This window comes from Ochotona princeps, chromosome 22 (assembly GCF_030435755.1).
Source record: "Ochotona princeps isolate mOchPri1 chromosome 22, mOchPri1.hap1, whole genome shotgun sequence".
NCBI lineage: Eukaryota > Metazoa > Chordata > Mammalia > Lagomorpha > Ochotonidae > Ochotona > Ochotona princeps.
Genome location: NC_080853.1, coordinates 2,390,246 through 2,417,698, shown reverse-complemented (window position 1 = coordinate 2,417,698; position 27,453 = coordinate 2,390,246). Strand labels below are relative to the sequence as shown.

General features: G+C 56.4%; 1 long non-coding RNA gene across 1 annotated transcript; it reads left to right on the top strand.

Moving 5' to 3' along the window:
• The first annotated feature begins 17,492 nt into the window (after window positions 1-17,492).
• On the top strand, window positions 17,493-19,329 carry LOC131483003 (uncharacterized). Its single transcript, XR_009247479.1, has 3 exons — window positions 17,493-17,589; window positions 18,164-18,341; window positions 18,850-19,329. It is a non-coding gene; the product is annotated as an uncharacterized LOC131483003 (long non-coding RNA).
• The last annotated feature ends 8,124 nt before the right edge of the window (window positions 19,330-27,453 follow it).

Sequence of the window (27,453 nt, the reverse complement as noted above, 5' to 3'; positions counted from 1 at the left end):
ACCGCACCCTGCTCATGCTGGGATCCTGTCTGGCCCGTTGTGGGCCACAGTAGCCCTGTTGGTCTAGGCTCTGGGTGTGGGAGGCTGCAATGGAGGTGGGTGCTGATCTGGCATGCCGGCCTGGTACTGGGCTGCTTACGGACTATGGGTATGAGCTGAGCAGGGCCCTCAGTTTTTCACTTTTCAGAGCCAGACACAGGTTCTGAGGCTCCAAGAAGTGCTGTGCAGATAGCCCACAGCTGGGTCCTGCTCCCTCCACAGGTTCCGGAAGACACCCCATCCCAGAGTGTGAAGGCCTCCCAGTCCCACCTGCAGCCACCTGCCTGCCACAACCTCCTGCCCGCCTTCCTCCAGGATGCAACTGCCACTGTGAGCCCGCTGCTGAGCCTGCCAGCATCTCCAGGAAGGGACGACTTGCTGGCTCCCATGTCCCATTCATGCTCCCCGTACTGTTTCTCCTCCGTTTGCCTGGAACATCAAGATGGCATGAGAGGGAATGGCATCCCACCTCACTCTCTTCCCTGGTGATCAGGGCCTTATTGGACCAACAAACCACTCCCAGTTGGCACCGCAGGGTTGCTCTCTAGCCCCTCCACTGCACAGAATGGACAGGACCTACCCTGGGGCCTCTTTTCTCCTGCCACACTGTTTGCTCATTAAGGACTCTCCTCCCCTCCCTGTCCCTAGGAGCATCCCAGCCCTGCTCATTCCCGGGGGAAATAAACAGCTCAAAGCAAAAGGAAGAGGGGAACACAGTCAGGGCAGACAGGAGCTTCCTGCCGCAGGCACCCGGAGCTGCTCTCCAGGCCACACCACTGTGGAGAGACGCATTGGCTCCATGTTTGTCTGGGCCCGTCTATACCCACTGGGGAGCAACAAACAATCATTTTAATTGAAAACGACAAAGTGAATTAAGGTCCTGTGGTGCGGTGCTCGGGAGCCTGAGGGGCTGACTGGGCGGCTGGCTCTGTGTTAGGGCCCCTAGCTCAGGTGGCTTTCACTGCTGTCTTGGGCAAACCTCAACTCCTCAACTCCTCCTGGGTATGTGTGCTGCCCGCAGGGTTGCACACTTCCACCAGATGAGGTCACGTGGCTGCTCCCACACTGACAGGTGGCTAGCCCTCAGGCAACCCCTCTCCCTCCCTGCCCAGTCAGAAAGGGACGCCCTGGTGGGCAGTGCATGGGCAACCCCTTTGTCCTTTGTGGGCTTGGGCTGGTCCTAGGGAATTCTGAAGCAGTAACAGGAACAGTGGTCAGTAGAACACATGTCTGCATGCTCTTCCTCTGCTTGGCGTCTGCCACGAGCAACAGGGCTCCGTGTTTGGACCCAACAGTGATGCCAGTCTTAGACCTGGATGTGAAATGATCTCCATGACTGAAGGACACAGGGAAAGATGTGACATCACGTTCAAAGCAGCCAATGAAGTTGCCAGCACTGCCCGGGCCCAAGGGGACAGGGCAGGGATGCAGCCTATGCTGCCACAGAGACCTGGGCCAAGAGCTGTGTTTGGGCAAAGGCCCGTCTCCATCAGACAGTACCCTGGACCTCAGACCTGGGACCAGAGTCCTGTGTCCATGTGGGCAGAGCCCAAAACACTGAAATGACTGCACCTGGAGCCAGCAGACGTGGGTACATGCCCTCTGTCTCTTCTGATGTCACTGGCCAACAGCACTGAGCACGACGTCGTTTCTGGATGTTGGCACTTGCTAGAAGTTTCCGGGGCCTGGGAAAGACGTACCTGCTGCACTGTCTGAGAGCCTCAGCTGCTGCTGGCCAGTACATGGAGGAAGACACCCAGCAGACCTGGGGTGTCAGGATGCCCTCCGCAACGCCTCATCAGTGCTGATGGAGGAGTTGGACCCCCTGTTTGTGCTATCCCAGGTCATGTCCCCGGGACTCCCAGGAGGTGGGCAGCACTCAGGTCAGGGGAGCAGGAAAGAGCCAGTCATGAGCCCACAGTTCTTGCTTGTACACAGCTCTACTGAGATGCATGGCCCACATCCTATAACCCACCCGTTCACAGAGGGCATGCCTGCTCCATCTGCAAAGATGTCTCAGAAAACCTGTATTTCTGTCCTCCCTCACTCCGCCTCAAACCCCAGCTGAACTCCCTTTCTGCCCCTTTCTGGGGACCTTCCCTCTGATGAAATCGCACCATGAGTTGTCTTTGTGTTACTAGGCTCGACGCTGGCAGTGTGTCCCAGTGTGTCCACTGGATCACAGCTGTGCTCTGGTCAGTTGCTGGACACCGTTCTTTCATCCGAATGGGCCACCCTCATGGATGGCTGCAATGCCTGGGCAGTCCGACTGTTCCACACACTGGCTCCCGTGACCAGCCCTGCTCGGAGTGGCCCTGGGCAGGTTCCTCTATGAATGGAAATCTATTGGCCTAACTCTTGATGGGCACAGTAGAATTACTGGATCTCGTGGCAACCGTTTGACTGTTTTGAGAAGTTGCCAAGATGCTGCCCAATTTCATGTTACGCTCAACCATGTGTGATGGTCTGATTGTCTACATGCTTGTCCACACTTGCTACAGTTCCTCTCCTTGGCTCAAGGCATGCTCTCTCATTGCAGTTTCAGCTTGCATTTGCCTATTAATTTTAGCCTTCCGCTTCCCTCGCTCCCCAGTAATTAACGATCTATCGTCGTTGCCTCTCCGCATCTGCTTCTCCCCTGCCAGTTTTGCTTCTGCTCAGCAGGATTCCCAAGCTTGAATTGGTTGTATAGGTTGATCAGATCACGGCTCCCCTTTCTCTGTCAATAGCGCTTCAATATTTCCTTGTTAAGCACCTGCAGGGCATCTGCTCCTGTCTTGAGAGATGGAGGTTGAAGGTGAGGTCCAGGAGTGATGGTTGCCTGCACGGAACACATGGGGGGCCAACAGGCAGTTGGGGGTGAGCTGGGTCCTGAGCTGGGGGAGGCAGAGGCTAACCCAAGGGCCAGGGTCCTTGGAGGAAGCTTCTGAGGTCAGGGAAAACTTTACAGCAAGGGACAGAAGGCCCAAGAAGCTCAGCATGTCCTCCATCCTTCTCTGTCTGAATATTTCTTGATCCCAATTGTGTGCTGTGGTGGGACCTGTGTACCGTCCACCCTTGATCTAGGGAGCAGGCCTGACATCGTGGGACAGCTGTGTCTGCAGTGACACTACACAAATCACCGAGGGGAGAGCCGCCGGCGTTTGTGATCCACTAGCTGCACGGAAACAGCTGGCCGCCCTTTGTAACTATTAAACACAGCAGCCCGTGCTGCGAGTCCACTAATTGCTCCTGCGTCTCATTCATATGGAAAGCCCCTCTTGGTCCCAGCCGGAGTCTTGCCGGCCACACTAGTCTCTGCATCATGTGAGGCTCTGGCTGTTTTCTGCCTCACTGATGGTGACTTCTCCACTGTTGAGAGCAGTGCCAGCACACAAGCCAGCCAGCAGCATGAGCTTCTATCTGTTGGTGCCTTCAAGCCCTTTGCAGCAGATGTTCTTAGATGCGGCTAGGTCCCAACTCCTACTCCAATTTAGGGCTGTAGTGTAGAGTGTTAGGGGCAATTCCTACCCCTAACTTGAGAGCAGAGACAGCCAAACATTTGGGCAAGTCACGTTGCCCCATTCATGGTCACCACTGGGCTCCTGCCGAGTGCCCCCTCAACAATGTGAGTTGTGTAGCAGAACCTGCCCCACCCCAGTGCCTGCAACCCGCCTTGCAGGCTGCAGCTCACAGTCCCCCCTTCCTGGGTCTTCAGCTGGCTCACTGCTGCTGGGGCCTTGCAGGAGAGAGCAGAGAGAGCTTGTGCTGCACAGGGCTTCTAAGATGCTCCTGTTTGCTTCCTTGCTTCAACTGCAAAGACTGTTTGAAAAGCCGGCATCTTGAGCAGAGAGCCAAGGAAACAGTTGTGCCTGCAGGGTGTAGAGATGGAAAGTTCTCCGTGGGGTCTTCTGTGATAGCAGTGCTGTTGTGTGGGGCCACAGAGGAAAGGAAAGGGGCGGGCCAAGAGCTAGCCCACTGTCTTTGGAGCCTGGGCCTGAGGTGGCTGTGTTGTCCACTGAGCAGCAGCAGCAGCCATGGTGGCTTGGAGGCTCAGGTGGAGCTCAGCTCCATATGCTGACCGTACAACATGGTATGGGTTGGCTTGGTGAGCGCCAGCCATGATGGAGTGAGCAAACACTGCCAGTCCTTCCACCACACGAGAGGAACTGAGGCCGGGGAGGCTCCGCGCCCTGCCCAGGTCTCCTGGCTCATGGCGAGAGCCAGGACAGCAGTAGCTGGGCAAGTTGAAGGGTCACCCCACGGGGCTGTGTGCTGTGCTGCTGCTTAGGGAAATGAAAGTGCAGAGTATCCAGTCTCTCCCCAGGACAGAGGCCAAGCCTCGAGACCCCTCAGAGCACGACCCCCCGCCCCCCGATTCTCTAAAGCCTCTGCTGCAGCCCTGCCCATGTCCTCCCCACACCCACCCACGCTGAGGCCCAGCCTCCCAGGCCAGCCTCCAGAGAGCTTCTTGCTGCCCGGGCCAGTGGGCAGCCAGCTGGCCAGGCTTCCACGCCCCCTCCCCTCAGGCTCCTTGTAGGGGACTCCAAGGGCACTGAGCTGCAAACCAGTTGACAACGCTTGGATGTGTTTCTCCATGGCAGTGAGCAAATGAAATACCCCAAACCCTGAAGCCCCTTGTCATCCCTAGCTCAGGCCCCACCCGTGAGCAGGCATGCAGGCAGGCAATCCAGGTGTGGGCAGCTGGGCGGCGAAATGATGGCTGCCGCCTTGGGTGCTTCGCAGCCAGGATTTGCTGAAAGCTGCCGGCCTGGGATGGAGCAATGTGGGACAGCTGCTGCTGGCATCTGGAACCTGCCATTTGCTTTCTCAGTGGAGAAATACGCTGGGTCCGGGGGTCTGCTCCAGGGGTATTTTCCTGCCCCCAGCTCTGCACTTGGAGAATTCAACAGACTGGAAGGAGTAACTAATAGCATCTCAGCGACGGCCCAATTTTCTTTACTTTTGGAAGAACTCTCACTGCTCCTTTCATGCCTAGCTCCCTTGTTCCCAGAATGCCTCCTCCGAGCCTCCATACCTCCCTTCCCAGCTTCCCAGCCCTGATCCCAGGATTTGAAGGCAGGCCTGACACCCACCCCCACATCCCCAGCCTGGCTAACAGGGAATGTTGCACTGGGAAAGGCAACATGCCAATGAGGAAACCTGCAGCCCAGGGAACCACTGGCCCGCAGAGACCTTGCCGTCTCCCAACTCCAGGCCAGCCCCAAAGACCCTGGCTGCAAGTCCAGTTTGGACCTGAAAGGCTGAGCTTCAACTCTTGGTTCAGCGGCAACTCCTGGGGCTCATTCCCCTTTTGTTATCTTCACGTCTCTGGCAGTGAGCCAAGCCATGCTCCCCCTGCTTTACCCAGATGCATAGGCCCTGGCAGTGCCTGCCGACGAGATGGAGAGCTTCTGAGAGTGAGAGTGGGGTTGAGTTGGGATTGGAGGCGGGACTACAGTCTGGAATTGGGGTTAGGATTAGTTTTCATTGAAATTGGGTAGAGTTGGGTTGAATTGGATTGTGTGGACTAAAATTTGATTACAGATAATGGGGTTTAGGGATAAATCTGGGTTGGGTTGAGATTAGAGTTAGCAGTGAATTGGATGAGATTTATGTGGGGTTTTGGGTTAGGATTAGAATCTGAGGATTGAATCGGGTTGGATTGGATTGAGTTATGTTTGGGGTTGGGATTAGAGTTTAGATTAAAATGGAATAAGGTTGGGTTGAATTAGGTTGAAGTTAGGATTATAGCCTGGAGGTGGGATTGGAATTGACATTGTGGTTAGGATTAGAATTTTTATTAAAATTGGGCAGGGTTGAGTTGTTGAATTGGGGTTAGAGTCTGGATTAGAAACGGGTTGAATTGGGTTGAAATGGGATTGTGGTTAGGATTAGAATCTAGATCAGGATTGATTGGTTTGGGCTGGTTAGAGTCTGGATTACAATTGGGTTGTGTGGGGTTCTTCTGTGAGTAGAGATCATGCTTGGTATGTGTGTGTGTGTGTGTGTCCTGGTCTAGCTGGTAATCCACCAAGTACGTGATGTGGCTTTGAAGACAAGGAAGGAGCCAAGGAATGCAGCAACCCTGAGGAGCTGCAGTGAGCAGGACGGGGACCTGTCCTGGAGCCTCTGGCAATACTTTGGTTAAGCCCCCATGTTGCCACCCTTTCTCCCCCGTCACCCCTCTGCCCTCCACGACTCCCTGGACAGTGCGTGCACACACACACACACACACACACACACACACACACACACACATACCCTGCTTTGCTGCTGCTCTGCCTGCTGTCCTGCATCCCAGCCCCTGCTGCTGAGGCGGTGTGGGGTTTCCTTCAAGGGCTACCTAAACCCAGGAGGTCTGCGTGGAGGTCTGAAGCTGCATCCTCAGGACATCCCCTTCCCCAGCCACCATGGTGGACTTGGAGAAGGGAAGCACCACCGTGGGTTGAGGCAGAAGTGCAGAGGCACAGACGTTTCTGGGGGGCAGCTGATCGAGAGCCCCTGAGGGAGAGGAATGAAGTCAGAGCAGATAGGACAAGGGTCCCTGGCAGCATCTGTGGGATCGCTGCAGCCCAGCCTGTCTATCACTCCAGATACGCATGTCTTGGGTTTCTGCTCTCGGCCACCAGAATGTTGATAATATAAGAAGGTGTCCTGTATGTCCACTCAGAGGCAAAAAACAGGGGGCCTGGAAGAGTGGGCTCCTTCCTCTAAGCTCTGGTACTGGGGGCTCCTCCGGCCGCAGCCCTCATCCTGGCTATTGGACCTCCTGCTCACTTCCCCAGGGACCTCTGCTGTTTGGGGTACTTGCTAAAAAGTCAAGGGACACCGAGCTAGAAATCGGCTTCCTATCCCCAGTCCTCCTCTGTGCTGTGCGAAGTGACCCAAACCATGTGCCATCCCTTTACCCACGCAGCTTCCAGCTCTGGAGGGCTGCAGCTTGCCAACTGCTCTGTGGACCACCTGCCCTGCCTGCTACCAGGCCCTTGTTCTTCCGAGCGGAGGGTTGAGCCGCATGGACCCAGCACCTAGGAGGGGCTTATCAGGGCTAGCGTCTGCACCGAGGGGCCCAGGTCAACACTGGATGCCTGTGACAAGCCCTTCACGTGGACCTTAGTCCTACAAGGCGTCATGGGTGACTTCACATTTTGTAGGAGCAAAGACGACAGACAGCATCGTGGAGTGGCCTGTGCAAGCCACACAACTGGCCGATGACATGTGAGTGGGACAATAGGTCTGGGCAGGATGACACCAGTTCCAAAGCTGGTGTTCTCACCTGTCAAGGAAGGGAGAGGGAGTGTGCTCACAGGGAGGGCTGATGAGTGTACAGGTCCCTGCTCCAGTCTGGGTGTGACTATGAGTGTGTTCCAGTATATGATGTGTGTAACGAGAGCTGTGCCTGGGGCAGTGAGAATGTAAGAGGGGCATGGGCCTGTGTTCTCCCCACACCTGGTCTGCTTTCCACGGGCGTGGGCTGTGTTGGGGTCTAGTCAGTACGCAGAGCCTGTATGAGGTGGCCTGAGCTGAGTGAGTCACCAGCTGGGCTGCAGGTGGTGGGGCACACGGCTCAGAACTCAGCTGCCTCCCCAGAGCCCACACTGAGTCACCCACGCCCACGCCTGGGGCCCTGCAATATTGAACTTGATACTTCGCGCAGTGGTGGGGGAAGGGAGAGAAATTGACTCAGAAAAGCAAAAAGATCTCTCCCCTTCCTCGTGCTGAGCCCAGAACCAGAGGCCAGAGGGCAGTTCGTTTCAAGAGCCCTGTGGCACACAGGCTTCCTAAGGGCCAGAACCTGGCCTGCCTGAAGCTCTCCACGGCAGCAGGTGCACACCCACCACCACTTGGGTCACCCCTCTTCCACGGCAGGTTGCCCTTCTGCATATGGCCTGGAAGCTTCTAGAGTCAGCCCCGAAGGAGGGTCCAGTGGGCAGGACGGGCCACAGAGTGGGAAGCAATAGCAGAAGCGGTCGAGATGGAGCGAGGCAGCGAGCTACCTGAGATGACCAACTGTTTATTGGGTGTTGCAGTGCAAACACCATGCAGTTGGAGCCCGGCTAGTCCTGTGCCTCTGTGTGTCGCACAGGGCCTGGCACAGGCTGGGTGAACCACACAGCAGAGAGGCAGACTGGAAGGCAGCAGAGTAGTGACTCTCAAAGCCACTTAGCAGAGGGCCTTCTGGGAACTGGCATGAGGGCAGTAGCAGGTAAGGCTACCACGTGTGTCACCGGCATCCTGTATGGGCACTGGTTCGTATCCCAGCTGCTCCACTTCTGATCCAGCTCCCGGCTGATGGTTTGGGAAAGCAGTGGAAAACAACCCAAGTGCTTGGATCCCTGCACCCATAGGGCAGACATGGACAAAACTCCTGGCTTTGGCCTGGTCATGGTGGCCGTTTGGGGAACAAATCAGTGGGTGGAAGATCGCTCGGTCTCCCCTTCTCTCTGCAACTCTAATCTTCAAATAAATAAATAACTTGAGAGGGAGTGAGAGTACACTCTAGGTAGTGGGACTAGCCAGCGCTGGGGCGCTGGGGCAGCGTGCTCCAGGTCAGTGGGACTAGCCAGCGCTGGGGCGCTGGGGCAGCGTGCTCCAGGTCAGTGGGACTAGCCAGCGCTGGGGCGCTGGGGCAGCGTGCTCCAGGTCAGTGGGACTAGCCAGCGCTGGGGCGCTGGGGCAGCGTGCTCCAGGTCAGTGGGACTAGCCAGCGCTGGGGCGCTGGGGCAGCGTGCTCCAGGTCAGTGGGACTAGCCAGCGCTGGGGCGCTGGGGCAGCATGCTCCAGGTCAGTGGGGCTGAAGGGCAAGGAGAGGATGTTGGGAGTGAGGGTTGCGGAGTCGGGCCAGTGGGCTGTGTTCTCAGATGGTGGAAGGCAAAAGGATTTTAGCAAGTGAAGGCGACAGGACTCATACCCCCACCTTTGGGGCCTCGTCTGAGACGTCTGAGCCCGGCAAGGCCTGCCCTTCTGTCAAAGGCCCAGCATTTTTCTGGAACAAATAGCACCACTGTGGATCTTTAGCATGAGCAGAAATTTGTTACCTTAGCAGACAGCAGAGCTCCTGCCGACACCGCAACTCAGAAATCATCCAGCTCACTGGCCCCCTTGTGCCCACTCTCACAGGTGCCCACTCTGCCTGTGAGCCACTTCCCCATGTCAGTCAAGTCCAAACACCTAAATGTGCAGGGAGCAATAAAATCAGCCATTTTCCCCAATGAGCCCGACTTCGGGGGACTGGTGGAGCTATTTGTAGCACTTTAGAAACCCTTTATAGATCAGCTTGTTAGCGCTGATGACAGGGAAAGAAATGATGCTATTAGTGGCTGAAGCTGTGAAAGGCTGAGTATCAGACGTTTCTGACTGGGGACGCTGTGTGGGGGCCAAGGATTGGGAATAGCCCCAGAGGCTGTGCATGGAAGCCACACATGGCCTTGGACCCCAACTTTTGCTGGCACTGAACCTGACGGAGAACTTTGGGAGATTTTCCATCCCCCACTGCCGCCCCCATGGCCCAGTAAAGTTCCCAGCTCAGGAGCAGCCAAGGTCTGGGGTCAGACATCACACCAGAGCTCCCGCCATTGAAGGAAGCTGGTTTCTTCCAATCATATCTTTTCTCCTTCTGCCTTGCTGTCCTGCCCCCCTCTCTTACTTTGCCTCTGCTTTCTCTCCCCCCTCCACACCTTCCTCTTCCTTTCAGTCTCTCTCCCTCCCGACATCTTTGGTCCCGTTTCTACGCCTTTCTCTTCCAAGAATCCCAGGAACTCTGAGGATATGACTGGTATGAGTTGCAGGAGCTCCCTGCACAGTGGCCTCCATGTCGCTGCTTTGCTGGAAGGTTCTGCAGTCCCTCTTGTCATTGTGGTCTGGGCACCTAGCTGCCTGCTGCTGCTCACTCCCCTGGGAGGAGGCATGCCTCCCGCTTGCGGTGCCGAGGTGGTGCAGGATGGAAGTGGACCTGGAATCAGCGAGAGACCACAGAGCAGCAGAGAAACCCACAGGAGGAGGCCACAGGCAAGGCAGGTACACAGCCCAGGCCTGGCTCGAGTCTTGGCTGCACAACTTCCTGCCAGGGCAGCTGTGGTCAAGCCCCTTCCACTCCTGATTTCTGCTTCCTGGTCAGTTAAAGGGACACTTGCGTTGCATCCCTCAGTGCTTGGCCTGGGCCTGATGTCTATTCAGTAGGAGGCTTAGGAGAATCGAGCTGTGTGTGGTCATCTAGTGTACAGAAAATGGCCGGGAAAGGAATGCTAAGAACCACAGTCTTACTAAGTGCCAGGACTGTTTTCTGAGCTGGAGGGTGGGGGGAGAGATCTCCACTCTGGAGCCGCGTTCTTGGCTGTTGCGCTTACTGCCGGGCCCCGCCATCAGGTGCTTCAGCATCCAGGCGATTGGGCGTGGACCGCCCCCCTCACCGGCCCGCCTTCCTCCTAGCTGCATGTCTGGCCAAATCTGGTGGGGGAGATTGAGTGATGGTGAGGGGGCTCCCTAAAGCCAGGCAAGGGCAGCCTTCCCCTGTGGCCTCTGCCGCCGCTCATGCCCTGCCCCAAGCCCTTGCAGTCACGCATGCCTGGCGTGCATAGCTGAGTCTCATCATCCCGTCTCATAAGGCTGGGACGCTTGAGGAGCTCGGAGGGGAGCTTAGTTCCCAGACCCTGGAAGCAGGTGGCAGCTTAGAGAGGGCACCGGGATCGCTCATGGGCTCTGACAACCTCCAATTGGTGACAAAGGCATGCATTAGAAGCTGCTAGCTTGTTCTAGAGTGACTCAAGTCAGTTAAGATGGAGGAGGAAGAGAGAGCGAAGAGGGAGGAGGAGGAAGGGAGGAGGGGGAAGGAGAAAGACACGTGGAGCCTCCATGACTAACTCGGCCCGCAACATTTCTCTCTGGGCCTCTCCTGGCTCCAGAAGCCCTCTCCCCAGTGGTGACATCACCAGCCAGCCCCCGCAGGTGTTGGCCCTGTGACCCATCACCAGTCATCTGCTTCCTCCCAACCAGGCTGCCCCGACGAGGCTGGCCCAGAGAGGTTTTCAGGGTGGTGGGCGTCTTGGAAAATGCCCCTTGTGGCCTCCCTGGAATCTGTGGAGAGCGGCATCTGTTCCCCCAGGGCTGGAGTCTCTAAGCAGTCAGATAACCTAGCTCCCAGAGAAGCAGCCGGACAGCATTTATAGATAGCAGCACGATTTAATGAGACAAAGCCTTAGGCATCCATGGACCAATTTATGGGACTAGCCGTGATGAAATGGCTGTTTTCTTAATAGGTACCCAAGCTGAACACAACCGCAAGCTCTAAGCACTTCAAAGAAAGCTCTCAGCTTCAGCCACTCAAAATTGCAGGCAACATCCAACCATTCGTCCATCTTATCACCACCATGAAAATGATGTGTTTTCGTAACGTTGCATGAGCCCCCTTGGCCAAGAGAGAGAGAGCTGCCCCGGCTGCTTCAGAGCCCCAAGCCGGCATTTCCGCCCCTTTGATGTGATGCAAATACTGCATTCCTGGCCCACTTCAGAGGGAGGCTGAAGCAGCTCCGAGGGGAGCGAATGCCAGGCCATCCCTGGCGGCCCATTTCCTGGAATTCACTGAGCAAGTGGCTGGCTGAGTACCAACCTCAGGGTCCTGTAGAAAAGAACAAGGCTTTCCATGCCAAAGCTGCCATCTGCAGTGCCAGCATCCCATATGGCACTGGTTCTACTCCTGGCAGTTAGCTCCACTTCCCATCTAGCTCCCTGCTAATGCACTTGATGCAGCAACAGAAGACAGCTTGAGCGCTTGGGCCCCTGCACACACGTGGGACATCAGGATCGAGTTCCGGGCTCCTGGCTCCACCCCGCTCAACCCTGACCATTATGACTCTTTGGAGGAGTGAAGCAGCTAACAGAAGCTCTTTCTCTCTCTCTTTCTCTCTCTCTCTTTCTGTCCATCTCTGTGTCTCTGACTTCAAATAAATAAATAAATCTGCAAAAGAAAAGAAAAAGAAAAAATTCCCTGCTGCCTTCTGTGCCTGCTGTTGAGGGTCAACACCCTCTGTGGCCAGTACCTGCGTGGGCCCATCTGAAAGGAGCCCCTGTGCTATCTGTTGCACCTCTGGCTTGGAGAAAGGGCTCCTTCCTCTGTGTCCCCCATTTGTCATCGCGCAGATTGACTGGGCAATTAATCACGCACCGCCTAGGATATCGCTCCTGTTGTCCTATTGAACGGCTGCTTAACCTGGATCCTTGGCGAGGCTTCCGCTATCTTGTCTTTTTCAGCAGACATGGACATCCACAGCATCAGACATACGTCAACCTGTCACCACCTCCCCGGCCCACCAGCTGGACGTGCACAGCCTCAGCATCAACGGGGTGCCAGGCTGTGCCCTGCTGTGCAGGGGAAAGCAGCAAAGGATGGCCCGAGGACTTGGGTCTTTGTGCTGGCCTGGGCATGGGTGCTGGCATTTCTGGGTTACTCAACTGATGCCCTTTCCAGGTGCCAGGGGCTCTAAAGTCTTCCTTAAACCGGGATCCACGGTCTCCTAGAAGCCTCCGGGGCTGTGGCTGTAGGTTCGAGGCTGCTATCCCTACTGTTCACCCTGGGAAAGCAGTGTCTTCCCTCGAGGGCCTGCTGTCTGGTGTGAAGGACCCCCACTTCACTGTGAAGATGGCTGTTTCAATCTCAGGAGCCATGTCGACTCTCAAAGAAACTGGAGTCTCTGGGTGAATTCTGATTAATGTCGGCCCCAGGGAAGCCGGGAAGAGGCCCAAGGGAGGGAGGGAGGCGGTGCATTGAGGGGCAAACCTCGCCGAGCCCCCAGCCCACCATGACTCTTCTGGGCCCTGCCAAAAAGAGAGGGGCAGAAGCTCAGAGGGGCAGGACAATGGCAAGGAAGGGGGTTCTCTGTGCTGGGCCACTGCCCAATCTGCAGCAACACCCCGCCTTGGGTTGCCAAGCTGCCATAGACTCCCACGTGGAGGACTTTGAGGGTACAGGCTGAACTCAGTGGAGGATGGTCGTGGGCCTGGACCAGGGAGACAGTGGGGTCAGGGAGGGTGGTGGCATTGGGTGATAATGAACTGGGGCCTTCTCCCCAGGCCTTTCTGCCTCGGCTCCCACATACCCCTCACCATGGCCATCCCTCTGCACCCTGCCCCCGGGCTTCCTGCCCACAGGTTGCTTGTTGTACAGCTCTGTGGGCAGGACCGCTCACCTAACCACCTCTGCTTGCTCTGCCCTGGAAGGCTGGCTGCAGGGGGACAGGCAGCTGGTACCTCCCCTCCCGCCCTCACAGCTTGCCAGCGCCTGGAGGAAGGGCATGCCCCAGGCGGGGATGACTCCATCCAACTCAGGCTCATTCCCGCCAGCGCCCACCATGCTTATCCCATTTCCCAGCTGAAGTCTGACTCAGGGAACAGCTAAGACCAGCCTGGGCTCCAGAGAGGTCCCGGCTTCCCTGCCAGCCTATGGATACCACAGGGACCTCGGGACACTCCCTTGGCCCTACCCTTCAAGAAACAACCCTTTAAATCATGCATGCAGGGCTAGCATGGTGGTACAACAAGCTAATCCTCCTGCTGCAGTGCCAGCATCCCATATAAGTGCCAATTGGTGTCCTGTCTGCTCCACTTCTGACCCAGCTTCCTACTTTCAAGAAAGCAGGGGAAGGTGACCCAAGTCCTGAAAGAAGCTCCTGGCTCCTGGCTTCAGAGCACCTCAGCTTTGGGGAGTGAACCAGTGGACGGAAGCTCTCTCTCCCTGTCTCTCCTTCTCTCTGTAGTTTTGCTTTTCAGATAAAAATAAGTAAGTCTTTTTAAAACTCTTAACTGTTTTTTAAAAATCATGCATGCACAATAAAAAAGAAATGAGTATTAGGAGGAAGAGCAAGGAACGGAAGGTGCCCCAAGAAGACAAGGCAGTGAAGCACAGCCCCTCCTGGGGCAGCCCTGGGCAGCGGCATGAGGCCGCGAGGGCCACCTGGAAGCAGCCAGCCATGCCCTCTCCGGGCATCCTGTTTGGGAGTACGCTCTGTGCTGACATGGTTAGTCCAGGTTCTGAAACTAATTCTCGTTTCAAATCCACTGCTGGGGTCATAAGACAAGAAGAGAGCAAGAAACACGGGGAAGGCGATTATGGAATGATGGGTAGACACCACTGTGACGTGGCACAAGCCAAGGAATGCCACCAGAAGCAGGAAGACGCCGGCCCAGAACCTTCTACAGCAAGGTGGGGGAGGGGGGAGCAGTGCTGGGGGCGGACCGGCTTCACTCCGGCCCCTGGGCCGCAACCCAGGACACCCACACTCCACGTCTGAGCACACAGCTACGTCCTGGCTCCACTGTGCGTCACAGCCTCCTGCCAACACACACGCGGAGACAGCAGTGAAGGCTGCTCAAGGAACAGACTCTAATGGGGCGCCCAGCCCCGACTGTGGCGGAGGGACCATCTCTGCCATCTTTTTCCCTTCCAAACACCATAAAACAGGAGCGTTTTGGAAAATGGTGCCGCGACTTTCCCATCCCAGCTCTCGGACAGCCTCATCCCACTCCCGCGGCGGCAGGTGCCTCTGAGGTGGCAGAGGGTGTACAGACGAGCCTGTGACGGAGCTAGAGTTCTGCTTCCCTGGGGGCTGGTGACTGCAGGTTTGTGAAGAGACAGGAGTCAGACCGAGGGGCAGGGAGAGGGAATGTGTTCCACAGATGGCCATGAACCGGATGGCAGGCTTGGGCACCTGTGTGGGGCTGCAGGTGCTGGGACCCCTCTTCAGAGTGATGTCTTTCTTGTCTCCAAGTTCATGAACTTTAAGAGCCCCAGGAGCGCCTGCCCAGCCGCCAGCGAAAAGGGCACGAGGATTCTCTGTGAGGCCCGGTCCTGCAACCACCGCCCCCGGCCAGCCACAGAAAAGCCCTCTGTAGTGTAGGCCAAGCAGAACAGCCAGGGCTCAAGTCCTCCTTGGAAGCAAGGGGTAGACCCGTCCAGACACACGCCGCCAATGCACACATGGGGCCTGATTTATTAGCCCATGTCACGCCATGTTTTCTCTCCATTACCGGGAAATTGTTCTGTCTGGCCCAAGACGCAACAGTATGGTCACTGTATATATTTTTCCATGTCTTCCAGAGCCAAGATCCCTGGGCAGGAAGTGAAGGAATCAAAAAAATAGGAAAGTGAAGGTCATGCGGCGTGGGCTGCAGCTCAGGGAGTGGCCAGCAGAGCTGCGTGGGGGCCTCTGCCGGCCCTGCAGTGCTGGGAACCCCCAGGCCCGTGTCTCCCCTGTGCACAGCCTCTCGCAGCAAGGATCCTACGCTCCCATGGGTCCCTGCTTGCCTTCCTGAGTGAGGGGAGGTGACAACCCCTTCCTGCTGCTCTGTGGTCAGTCTGTGGTACTCCCAAGTTACCATGAGCTGCTGTACAGGTTGGCAAGGTCGTGGCCCAGGCCTCCAGGAGACCAGGCTCACCCCATCTCCAAGGGGCAGTAAGTGACGTGCCCTGGTGCTGGGAGACAAAAGTATGTAAGAGCAGGAGGAAGGGGGGAAGAGATGGAGGGACAGAGAGATGATAGAAATCAGGCAGGATGGGGGGGAGTGAGAGGAAGGGAGGGCGCCCCCTCCCACCAAGTGCCCCGGCCAGGCTGTGTGTCTTGAGATGTGCTGTTGAGCTTTGGGGAGGAGGGCTTGGCAACACCCTCATTCCAAGGGCAGTGAGAGCTGGCTACCACAGGAGTGGGAATGGGACCACCCAGTCCGTGGGAGCTGGCAAGGCTGACAGCAGAGGGAAGACCTCCCCCACAGTCCCTGCCCTGGCTTTAGCGTGGGAGGCCTGAGCACCCACAGCCTGCAGAGCTGCTGCCCCAGAAACCTCAGCCCTCAGCAAGCCCCAGGTACTCCCTAACTGGAGAGGCAGCCCCTAGGAGACTCTTGCGTGCCAACACCCCAGGACCCCCTGGGCCAAAGCCAGCTGAGACCCAGCGATATCCCAAGTCCTCACAGTGGCCCCTGCCTCTCATGGCCTTTCTGCCCATCCTTTCCTGTCTCTGCTGCAAGATCACCTTCTCCCACCCAGAGGTATTCCCTGACCAGATGTGTCCACTCTGCCACGTCCTCACAGGCAGCTCCAGGCCTGGCACTCACAAGGCCGACTCCTAGCCTAGATGTTCTGCCTGAGGGCTTGACAAAGGTCATGGCGGGCAAGGTTAGGAAGCCAACAGCACCACCAAGGAGCTTGGTCAGAGGTGGGCTCTGGAGCCAGCTGGACCTGAGCTCTGTCCCTGATGGCCTTGGCCGACCCCGAGCTCTCTGATGCTGCATGCGGGCTGCTGAGCACAGGTGCAGCCGGGCCTCTGCCCGGGGTCGGGGGAAGCTTGGCAGGTTGTTTAGCGTAAACCAAGAGCTGGGGGATGCTTCTCTCCTGGGGAGTAAGGCTTTGGGGGCCTCCAAATGCCCTCAACACACACACTTCCCTTTTAAAAAGACCAGGGGGGCTGTGAGAAGATCGTAGGACCACATAGCACCCGGAGCAGTGCAAGGCAGCCCAGCTTCATCTTGGCCCAGCCTGACCCCCTGACTCTCAAGGGTTGGTGTTTCTGCTGCTGTATCTGCCCTGGCCCCAGCAGCCAGCCCAGACAAGAGGCCCCCAGGCAGCCAGCCTCTCCCAGAGGTGGACAGCCCTTAGCAGCCCACGCGGTTGCCTTTCCACACTGGGCTGGTGGAAGGTAAGCTTCCAAGGAGTAAGAGACAGTCATGCCAGTGGCCTCTCCTGTCGCTGCAGACTTATCTGTCGCCTCCCATGTGTCCCCAGGACTGGGGCTGCTGGCCAAGCTGACACGTCTGAGAACAGCGACCCCTCGTTTCACACTGAGCTGCACCCTGAGACCACAACCTGCTGCCCGCGTGCCAGATCACGGAGCCGCTGTCTGTTGCGTCATGCCCCAGTGCCTCTGGCAGAGGAGCCCAGACCTGCCATGGCCATGCCCGCTGCCCCCACCTCGCTGCCTGAGGCCTGCCTTTGTCTCTCAGGAGCTTCATTCATTCATTTGCTATTCATTTATTCTTTCATTCACTCCACAAATATTTGCCAAGCCTGCCCTCTGTGTGAGGACGGTGCAGAAATGAATTGAGTGCACACGGCCCCACAGCACTTCGCGGTTCCAAACGGGAGATAAGCAAACCCACGTGTGTGGGCGATGAAGCACGCTGGCAGGTGTTCTGGGGACAACACCCTGCTTCTCCTTGGGAAAGCAAAGCTCGGCCTTGGATGGGGAGTGGGGAATGCTTGGTCAGTCCTAGCTCTCTCTGGAACAAACTGAGCTGGGTCAGGGATTAGAGACTGTGGTTCGGCTCATTACAGATCACCAAGACCCAGTCTGGGACCACACTTGAGACATCTCCTTAGTCTAAGAGCAATGCAAGTTGCCAAGGCAACCACACAAAGCCAAAAAATTTTCCGTCAATCCAGGAAGCCTCCCTGCAGGTGGAACTTGGAAGTCTTGAAACAGCAGAAGAGCAGAGAATACACCATCTGTGAAGGAGTCCTCCCCTCCCCAATTACCTGTGTATCCCACCAAGGATGAGTCAGGGACCTGGCCACCCTCACATTGCTCAGTAGGTGAACACACACCGCGAGCCGAGGGCAGGCAGAGCCCTTTCCCCAGCACGCATCTCGCTGCCTCTAACCCACACACCCCACCCAGCCCTGCTCATGAGCTGCACTCAGATCTAGGTGACTGTTCTGTCTCCAGTGTGACAGATGACACCCAGCGTCCCACAGAGCCAAGCCCAGGGGATTCTCACGTTTGTAGGGGACTTGAGAGATACCGATTCTTCGCCAAGAGTGCTCCGTGCTTGGGATGGCTCTGGGGAGGCCAGGGCTGCTCTCCAGGCAAGCTTGGCTCTAGCACATCCGTGTGAACCCAGGCAAGCAGCCCCCCTTCCCTGGGCTTTGTGATCTCACAGGAAAGTCATTATTTCTAAGTCAATTAGACCGAAATGCTGAGACCAGGAGGCCTGGACCAGGGGCTGATGGGGATTCCGGGGAGGGAGCCACTGTGCCCTGACTTCTCAGAGGTCCCCTAGTGCTGGTGGGAGGCCTACCCCCCTACCACTACCCTGAAATGGCCCCTTTACTGCCCCCATCAAGACTTGCCAGTATGGTCCCTCCTCTTCCATTTGTCTTCAGTTCCAGACAGAGCAGGGTAGGGAATTGTGTCAAATAAAGACAGCAGTGCTAATGGCATCCCAAGGAAATGAAGTGGAAAACCGCACGACTGAGGCAGCTTCGTGGAACGCTTTTATCAGAGGCCCCAGGAAGAACTCCCTGGCAGACAGAAGTCTGATTTCCTTGGAAAGATGGAAAAGTGGGACTTGGTTGGGACAGACCAGATTTTTCAGCTTCCCCAGGGGTGGGAGGTCTGGGAGCCAGGCCAGGGGCACAGCCACGCCGTGGAATCCGTCTCCACTACTCTCTCTTATTCTCTCTCTCTCTCTCTCTCTCTCTCTGCTCTCTCTCTCTCTCTCTGCTCTCTCTCTCACACACACACATATGCACACACTGACCAAAACCATCATTTTATACCTGCTTTCTAAAGGGGAAACCGTGTGTGGGCTTTCAGACTTGGCCACCTTTGAGGACTTCAGGATTCTCTTAAAATAAGCTTCCAAGCCCTAAATGTCAGGTCAGCCTTGGCTTCCAGCTGTCCCTCCTTCATAGTCGCGCCGGGCTCCTTCAAACCTTGGCTTTGGAGGAGGCCATCCCAGCGCTCTGTGAGGGACCCCCTGCAGGTGCTGCTGTCTCAATTACCCCAAGCTGCTCTCTTCAGCTCCTGGCCCTGGCCATGCTCGTCTTTATTTCTTCCTCCTAGAGAGTGCAAGCCATGCATTGCATGGATTTGTTCATCATCGTGTCCTCAGAGTCAGGAACTGTGCCTGGGACAGGATGGACAAAGCTTCCAGTTTGACCAGCAAGGCAGAAGGCAGAGCTACACACCTCACCATGCTAGTGGATGCCTGAGGAGAACTGCTTTACACACGTGTGGAGCTGATCAGGCAGGCCGTTAAGATGGTGTCTCACCTCTGGTAGGGTCCACCTACCAGGCCCTCAGGAGGCAGCGGGCATGGAGGGGACAGGAACCCACACTTGCGCTGGCACCCCGGGATGCCAGATTGGACTCCAGGCTCCTCTCGCTGCCTCTGATCACAGTGACCAGGGCAGCCTGCAGAGGCTAAGCCCTCCCTCACCCTGCTACAGGCAGCAGGTGGCCAGGGCCAGGGGACAGAGGAGGGCTTGTAGCCTGTTCCGCAGTCCGCAGCTCGCTAGCCAGGCGTTCAGCTCCGAGGCACGCAGTGGCCTTCATTGTACCTTCCCAATCCTGCAAGAGGTTTTTCTGTGGCTCAGCGCAGCTGCAAACAAAATTCCAGGAACTGCAGCTGAGCTGGCCTGGGAGTGCTTTCCCAAGTTCTCCTGGTGATCCCGTGGGGCCCACTGGATACAGGGAGGAGCAGGCGCCTCTGTGGGGTCACCCGCGGCCAGGTCTGCCCCCTTCCAGGGCCTCAGCCTGGAACACTACACCCGTTAGCACCCACACTTCCAGCAGGGGCTCCTCTTAGGGTGGTTTCACGCCAAGGTCAAGACCCAGCCTCATCAATGCTCTGCTCAGATCTCTCTGGAAACATCTTTTCTCCCACATTTCTATGTGTTTTGCAGAGAGAATCTAGTCATTTACTGACAAAAAGATCTATTTCTTATTGCTTCATATGAATAAAATGCTTACTACATATGTTTTTCTGGATCTTGCATGTTTTTTCTATTAAAATTCTTAGCTTTCCAAATAAAAATATACAGAACTCTGTTTTTAATGCACATATCTACAGAGAAAGATAGAGAGCGCTTCTACCCAGCGGTTTAACCCCCTCATGGCCGCAACAGCCAGGGCTGGGTCATATTGAAAGCAGGAAACCGGGCCCGGCGGCGTGGCCTAGCGGCTAAAGTCCTCGCCTTGAAAGCCCCGGGATCCCATATGGGCGCCGGTTCTAATCCCGGCAGCTCCACTTCCCATCCAGCTCCCTGCTTGTGGCCTGGGAAAGCAGTCGAGGACGGCCCAATGCACTGGGACACTGCACCCGCGTGGGAGACCTGGAAGAGGTTGCTGGTTCCCGGCATCGGATTGGCGCGCACCAGCCCGTTGCGGCTCACTTGGGGAGTGAATCATCGGATGGAAGATCTTCCTCTCTGTCTCTCCTCCTCTCTGTATATCCGGCTTTCCAATAATAATAAAATCTTTAAAAAAAAAAAAAAAAAAGAAAGCAGGAAACCTAGAACTGCAACCAGGTCTCCCACTTGGGAGGCAGGTAGGGCATCAAGCATTCAGGTCACCATCCACTGCCCTCCCAGGCACAGCAGCAGAAAGCCAGATGAGAAGTGGAACAACTGGGACTCTACCTGGCTCCCACATGGGATGCCAGCAACCCGGTGGCAGCTTAACCCATGGCATTGCAACAGACCTCCATTATTCTTTGCAGTGGCCTTGTCAGACTCTGCATAAGTGGGCCATGTTTATAACGGTTGCTTTTAGTTGGATATTTAGGTTGTTTGCAGTTTTTCACTGGGATATTCCACGTGGCCAAGCGTTGACCTCAGCCCCTTCTACACGGGGCTGACTTTCAGTACTTGGTGGGCCAGCCAGAAGTTCACCTGCGATGTACCACATCAGGGCAGCCACCATCTGTGGCTCTGAGGTGCGTGGTCTGTGCCTCCCACATCCTACCAACAGATGTGCGCAACACTGGGCTCTTCCCTTCCAGCACAATTCACCACCCCAAACCACAATGAACTCAACAAGTGCTTGTGAATTGAGGAAACATCCGATTCAAACTGGAAAGAGGCTCTAACTCTTGCCCTACTCTGAGTCGTCCCCTACTCCCGCTACCCATCCGTGCCGGGGCCACACTCTCTCCCTGCTCCTCATCTGTCCCCGCTGAGCCCTTCACAGCTCAGCTCTTCCTCTTGGCTCCCACAGCGTGCCCTCATGTGGAGCATCCCTCCACTCCAGGGCCCACTCCCATCCTTTGAGCTACCTCCATGAAGGCTGCTTTCTCTGAAATATTCCCTCTCATTTCCGAACTGCTGTCATCTTTATAGCCACTTGGGCAAATGTTGTCAAGCTCCATTGCTCACTAGTTGGTTCCTGTCTGTTGGTTTTGCGTCCCCAGCTACAATGAGTTCTTGGAGAGCAGGGTCTTCTATAACTCCAGTGTCTCTGGAATCTGGTAGCCACTCACACTACTGCACTGCTACCACGACAGGACACACCCCACACTGGGCACCTGGGCTCCTCTCTTGCCCTTCTGGCTCCCTCCTCCTTGCCAAGGTCTTCTCAGGAAACCACTCCCCAGCATGCTATCCTACCACTCCCCAGCCCTCACGGGTCCAAAAGCTGCCTCTCCCTCGAAGACACATGTGACTGTGTCTTAGAGCTCCCCAATGCCCTCTGACCCCTGAGGAGCCACACCTCCACTCCTCACGTGGAGCTGAAGGTATAAACCTGGCCCCAGTACTCAACCAGCTTCCATGTCCACCCGAGTAGTTTGTGCCAGGGCCACGTGGTGAAGTCACGTCTAATAGAACCAAGAGAAACCTTTCCTTCAAATTAGAGCGGAACTCCAGGGCAACACAGGTGCACAACACAGGTAGTCTACCATGAGACCGCATGACAGCCAGCTGGGGGGTGGGCCAGTCCCTCCAAAGAGGAATGGAGATGCCAACCACAGCTGCCCCCTTAAAGCTGCATACCCTTCAGGCCATTAGGGCTCAGGGATGGCATCCACTTATAGGCAACAACCTAGAAACACCAACTCCCCATCCTCTTTGGGTGCCCAGCATCATCCATCTGGCCACATGCTGCGAGTGGCAGGTACTGCCCTCTGAGCCACCACCTGCATCTGGTAGGTGACCCTGCAAAGACACATCAGACCCCTGGCATCTCCTGAAAACCTGGTGTCAATGCAGCCCTGCCACTCCAAGAATCAAAAATGGAGGACAGCCCTTGGGGAAAGCGGGGTGAGAGTGGACAGTGGGTCCCAGCTGTCACAGGAGCCATGAACCGCGAGAAGAGAAGGAGCTGTCATTCCAGGAGAAGGGAGCGGAGGTGGAGGAATGTTTTTGAGGTCGAGGGCCAGACATGGTGAGCATGGCGAGTGGCGCGTGGGGTATGGGGCACGAAAAGAGCATGGCAAGCCGGACCTCGAGTGGACAGCAGGAGCAAGAATCATCTTGAGTGCAGGAGGAGGACAAAACAAGGGAGGCTGGCGCACAGACTGAGGACTGGAGACCCACCTGCCCTGGGGCCAGCCCCGGAGCCATGCAGACCAGCCCGAGGGGTGAAAGGCAACGTTGCAGAGCAAGTGGCACTCGTGCTCCCTCGGGTGCAGAGTTGCAGGTGGTGAACTGGCAAATGGCAGGGTGAGGACTTGGAATAGCATCAACAGGGACTGGTGGGGAGGAGCACACTCGAGCAGGGGCCTGCTCTTCACCATTGGCTGCAAAGGATGGCCAGGTAACTCTGAGCAGCCGAACATTGGGAATCCATGGGAAGGGTGAGGGTGGAGCTTGTAGATGCGGGCCCCAGGAAAGGTAACAGAAGAACAAGGATCAAACACCGGGGAAGGTATGTGCCTGGGGTCTGGGCCACAGAGAGGCCGAGAAAGAGGAGTGACGGCAGCTGTTGCAGCAGCCAGCGGAGTACAGCATCCGGACGTGTGCAGGGCGCAGACTGGACGGAGCACAGCCCTGGGGCAGAACGCTGCTGAGCTGAGCAGCCAGAAGACAACCCCTTCCTCGGTCTGGGCACCCTGCAATCAGAAGAGGCGAACTTGTGGTCACTGCAGTTGGGCAGACCCGCAGTCGCTAGGCTCCTGTGCACTCATTGACCTGGGTCTGCTTGAGCTCACACTTGCTGCTTTATGCCACAGCGGGGTGCTCAGGATGAGGGCTGACACCCCCACCCACCCACCCACCCGGCCATCAGAAACTGGAGAGTCAACGTCTGTTGAAACCCTTGGGATCAAGATGTGTCCTTGCTTCTGGAGCTGCTGGGCTGTGAGACACCTGGGAAGGTGAGCTTGCTGAGAGTGTGCTGACTGCCAGGGAGAGAAGGCTCCAGAAGGAAGCCAGCACGCAGCCGGGAGAGCTCCTTGCTATAGTTTGCCCACATGGACCAACACATTTGCTTTCAAGCTGAAGCCAGTTTAATTTGGGGCTCTGGTACTTACAAGAAAAAGCCCTGACCCATCCATGGACACAAGGTTAATGAGAGCTGCTGGTTACAAAAGCGCCTGGAGTCCAGCACCGCACTTGCATATCACAGGTCACAGCTACGGCCATGGAGGAAAAAAATCAAAACTAGAAACGGGTGGACTGGCTGCATCTCATTTCATGCTGGCAAGAAAACACGATGATTTCCTTTATATTTTTCAAGGATTGAGTCATACAGGTCAGCCCTGGCTTGGCACACAGACTCATTGTTCCTGCCAAGGGAGCTGTTTGGGATGGGAGGGTTGATTCTCTTGAGCACACACATGTCAACATTAGCCTGGGGAAGAAACGTGCAACACAGATATGCGTGCTCGTCTGGACTGCTACCCAGGAGGCCCCCTTTGCGGCCACAAAGACGGAAGGCCAACGTGTTAGACGTGGGGGAGAGCCCTGGGATTTCATGGAACAGCGACATGTGGCATGACAGCCTCGGGATCCCGAGAGGGGAGACCCCCTCCCCACAGCCTGGACAAGGTACAGGCTACTTGACCTTGAGTGGGCTGAGATCCAGGGCATGGGAAGGAGCCAGATGAGGCAAGACCCCAGGAAGCAGTCCTGTGCTAAGGCAGCCTGATGAACAGGAAGACGCCAGCCATGGCTGCAGGGTGAGAGGGGACAGGCCCGCGACACCTGCCTGGGCCACCCTTGTTGAGTCTTAACCACCTGGAATTCTCTGGTCCATCATGGAATTACTCTCATCTTTCTGTGCACCCACTCACCCACTCCTCAGTCCACAACCACTTCGCCAAAACTCACCACGCCTAGGGCGAAGACTCCGTACCATGCAGAGCAGAGCACCAGAGAGGGAGGAGCTCAGCAGTGGGAGTGGCAGCCGGAGAGCTCCTGGGAAGGACTGTGGAGGTCAGAAGCTCTCTGCCCCATCAAGCACCCCACTGCGCCAGCAGGACAGAGCACTCACACAGCACACAAACCAGGTACACATACCATACACACCCCACGGCGCATGCAGTGCATACACCAGGCACAGACACAGCACACACCCACACAGTGTACACACTTGCACGGTGCATGCACAGTGAATACACCAGGCACGGACACAGCACACACCCACACAGTGTACACACCTGCACGGTGCATGCACAGTGAATACACCAGGCACGGACACAGCGCACACCCACACAGTGTACACACCTGCACGGTGCATGCACAGTGAATACACCATGCACAGACACAGCGCACACCCACACAGTGTACACACCATACATACATTGCATGTACCATGCACATGTCAACCACATACATACCTACACCATGCACACACATGGCTCACACATGCAGGGTACCCATGTGTTGATCACCAGGATGAAATGAAACCCGAACAAAAATGGTGATGCTATCTGTGATTCTGGATTGCCTTAGGTGACACTCTGATCTAGCCAATTAGGCGCTGAAGGACTAAGAGAAAGTGAGGGAAGAGGCTCTGAACATGGAGACTGTTCCATCAATTAGCTTAATTTTTCTGTCAGCGAAGGCGAGACAATCATTCGTTAGCATCAGTGGCAGCCCTGCTTGGTTCAGCACGGACAGCACCTACTTGCTGCTGAACGCTGGTCAGAGGGGAGGGCGGCCGAGGGCCAGAGGGGGCCGTTTCAGGGCCTCCATCAGGCATGACTTGATCACATTTGCGCCTTGGAAAGGTCCGCGCGGCTGTAGGAGGGAGGGTGTAAGAAGGGGACGAGATGGCAGCTGGCAGGAGGTGGCTGGGAGATGGCGGCTGGCAGGAGGGAGGGTGTAAGAAGGGGACGAGATGGCGGCTGGCAGGAGGTGGCTGGGAGATGGCGGCTGGCAGGAGGGAGGGTGTAAGAAGGGGACGAGATGGCGGCTGGCAGCAGGTGACTGGGAAATCAGGGTGCATGGCGGGTGGAGCTCCTGGAGTCACACGTTCGTCAGGGGCGAGAGCTGTGCCCTGTGCCAACCCTTTCAGCAAGAACTGGGCACAGACTAGTTAGTTTTCAGCAATGCTCCCTGAAACTGAGGCATCTGGTATGAAAAGTCAGTGGGGCCATTCGTCGGCCGAGGCATCAGAACTGAAGGCAGGGGGAGCTGGGAAGGCTTGGGGGTTGGAAACTCCAGCATTTGAGGAGCTACTCAGCAAGACAGGATCCCACGCTCCGGTCTCCTGTGGCCGTGGTGAGCTGCGACATTCATCAGGCCTGGGTGCTTGTGCTGCTCAGCTCGATGGAAGGATGCCACTGTCTTCCCACAGGTGCTAGGAAGGCCAGACTACCTGAGCCCCGCTTCCCCAATACTCCCAGGCCACAGAGCAAAAATCTTGCAAATGTGTCTGCACAGTGCTCAGTCCTCCCGGGGACAGTGCACCCACGCCAGCTGCTCCTCGACAGCAGGACTGCAGCTGGGACCAGTTCCGTGACCCTCAGAGGCATGGCTCACTCTGGGCTAAGCTGCCCCAGTTAAACACCCTTGTCGAAACCTCAGGCTGCTGACCCATTTTGCCTAGCCGCTAACGTGCCAGCACCAGATTCCCTGGGGAAAGTCCCGGTTCATGATCTCTTCTTACCAGGATGACTGTGACAGCGGCTTCTTGGATCCACTAACTAAACGCCAGAGAGTGAGTACGGAGCCCAGGAAGCAGGACCCGGGTGCTCCTGAAGCTCGGGGAGTATGACGGAATCCTATTCCAGGCCAACAGTGAGTCACAGCAAAAGCTTTTAAAATATAAAACCATCAACCTGGATTTCAATTACAAGGAAGCACATACTTGGCTAGGAAGGACTGCTTTTAAAAAAAGGAAAATTCAGGCTTAAGCCACTTGACAGGAAAATAAAACAGCCAAGGAACATTCAGATAGAATGATTTACACCCTTCCCCAGCTGGCTTGCAGAGGGCTTCAGGGCGCACATCACCGTGGCCAGCGTGGGAGCCCTTGTTCTGGCTTCCTGCCCTTCCAGGCACACCGTGCTGTGCCCACACACGCATTGCGGGCCTCAGAGCTGCACTGCCCAGCTCCCAGATCATGCCCCGGCTCCCTGCTGGTGTGCTCTGGCTGTTTGGGAATACAAGCAGTTTCCGGCCTGACACGTGTGCCTGCACTGAGTGTCCGAGTCTAGGCATGAGGAACGCTCTTGTCGTGTGGTAGATTTTTAAAGAGCCAGAAAGAGCCACCACCGTCTGCCGCAGCAACAGGCCAGGCAGGCTCAGGCGCAGCCTCCCTCACCGAGTGGATCAATAAATAACCCTCCTAGGCCGTGTCTGCTCAGCCCCCGACAGCGTTCAGAGCATTTTCACTTATCTTATTTGATCTTCTCAATAATCCTGGAGAGGCAGACGGGCCATAGATGACAAGGATCAGGAAAACTTCACACTTTTTTTCTTTCTTAACGGATAAAGACTAAAGGCTTAAAGTCACAGAAGGCAGGTCAGAGAGGCCGGCACCAAATCCCAGGTCCTCATGTATTCGGGCACATATTTCAAGCATGTTTATCCCCAGATTGTTCCAAGCTGGAACAAACAAGAATCAAACGGTCTGGGGTGGGAAGCAGAGGTGCTCAGGCCTGGGCTGGGCCAAGGGCTGCAGAGAGAGAGTGGGCTGCTGGGGGAGGCGGGTGGTGGCTCTGACGGGGGCTCCTGCCCAGGGCCAGCTCCATTGGCACACACCTGTCCCTGAATGTAAAAATTTTTTTTCTCATTTTATTTGGAAAGGAGAGAGATCCTTCCATCTGCTGGTTCACCCCTCCAGAACCCAGAACAGCCAGGGAGCCATCAGGCAGCAGCAGGGAGTCCCCTCGTCCTCCCAGGGGTTTTGGTGGGCATGGCCAGGCGATCCTGCCGGCCACCTGGTGGGTCTCGGCGAACATTTCCCCGAGTATTACAACGCAGCTAGGGCTCCTCGGATTTCCTGCACGAGGCTAGTGAGAGTCTCTGTCTCCAGGGGCGGAGAGGCACAGCCGTCTCCATGCCCAGTAATCCCTATGTCCAGAAACCCCCAGCCCCGCGGCTGCGGCTGGTCCTTGCGCAAGGCTCCCGCGCCTCGGCCATCCGCGCGATGAATTCGCGCTGCCCGGCTCGTGGGCACTCGCGGCTCCAGTTCTTCGCTGAATGATGTTGTTTGCAGCAAAGAGCCTTTTTTTTCACGTTCACTGGAGTGACTTGGGGCGCCTTCTTCGGAGAGAACGCACATG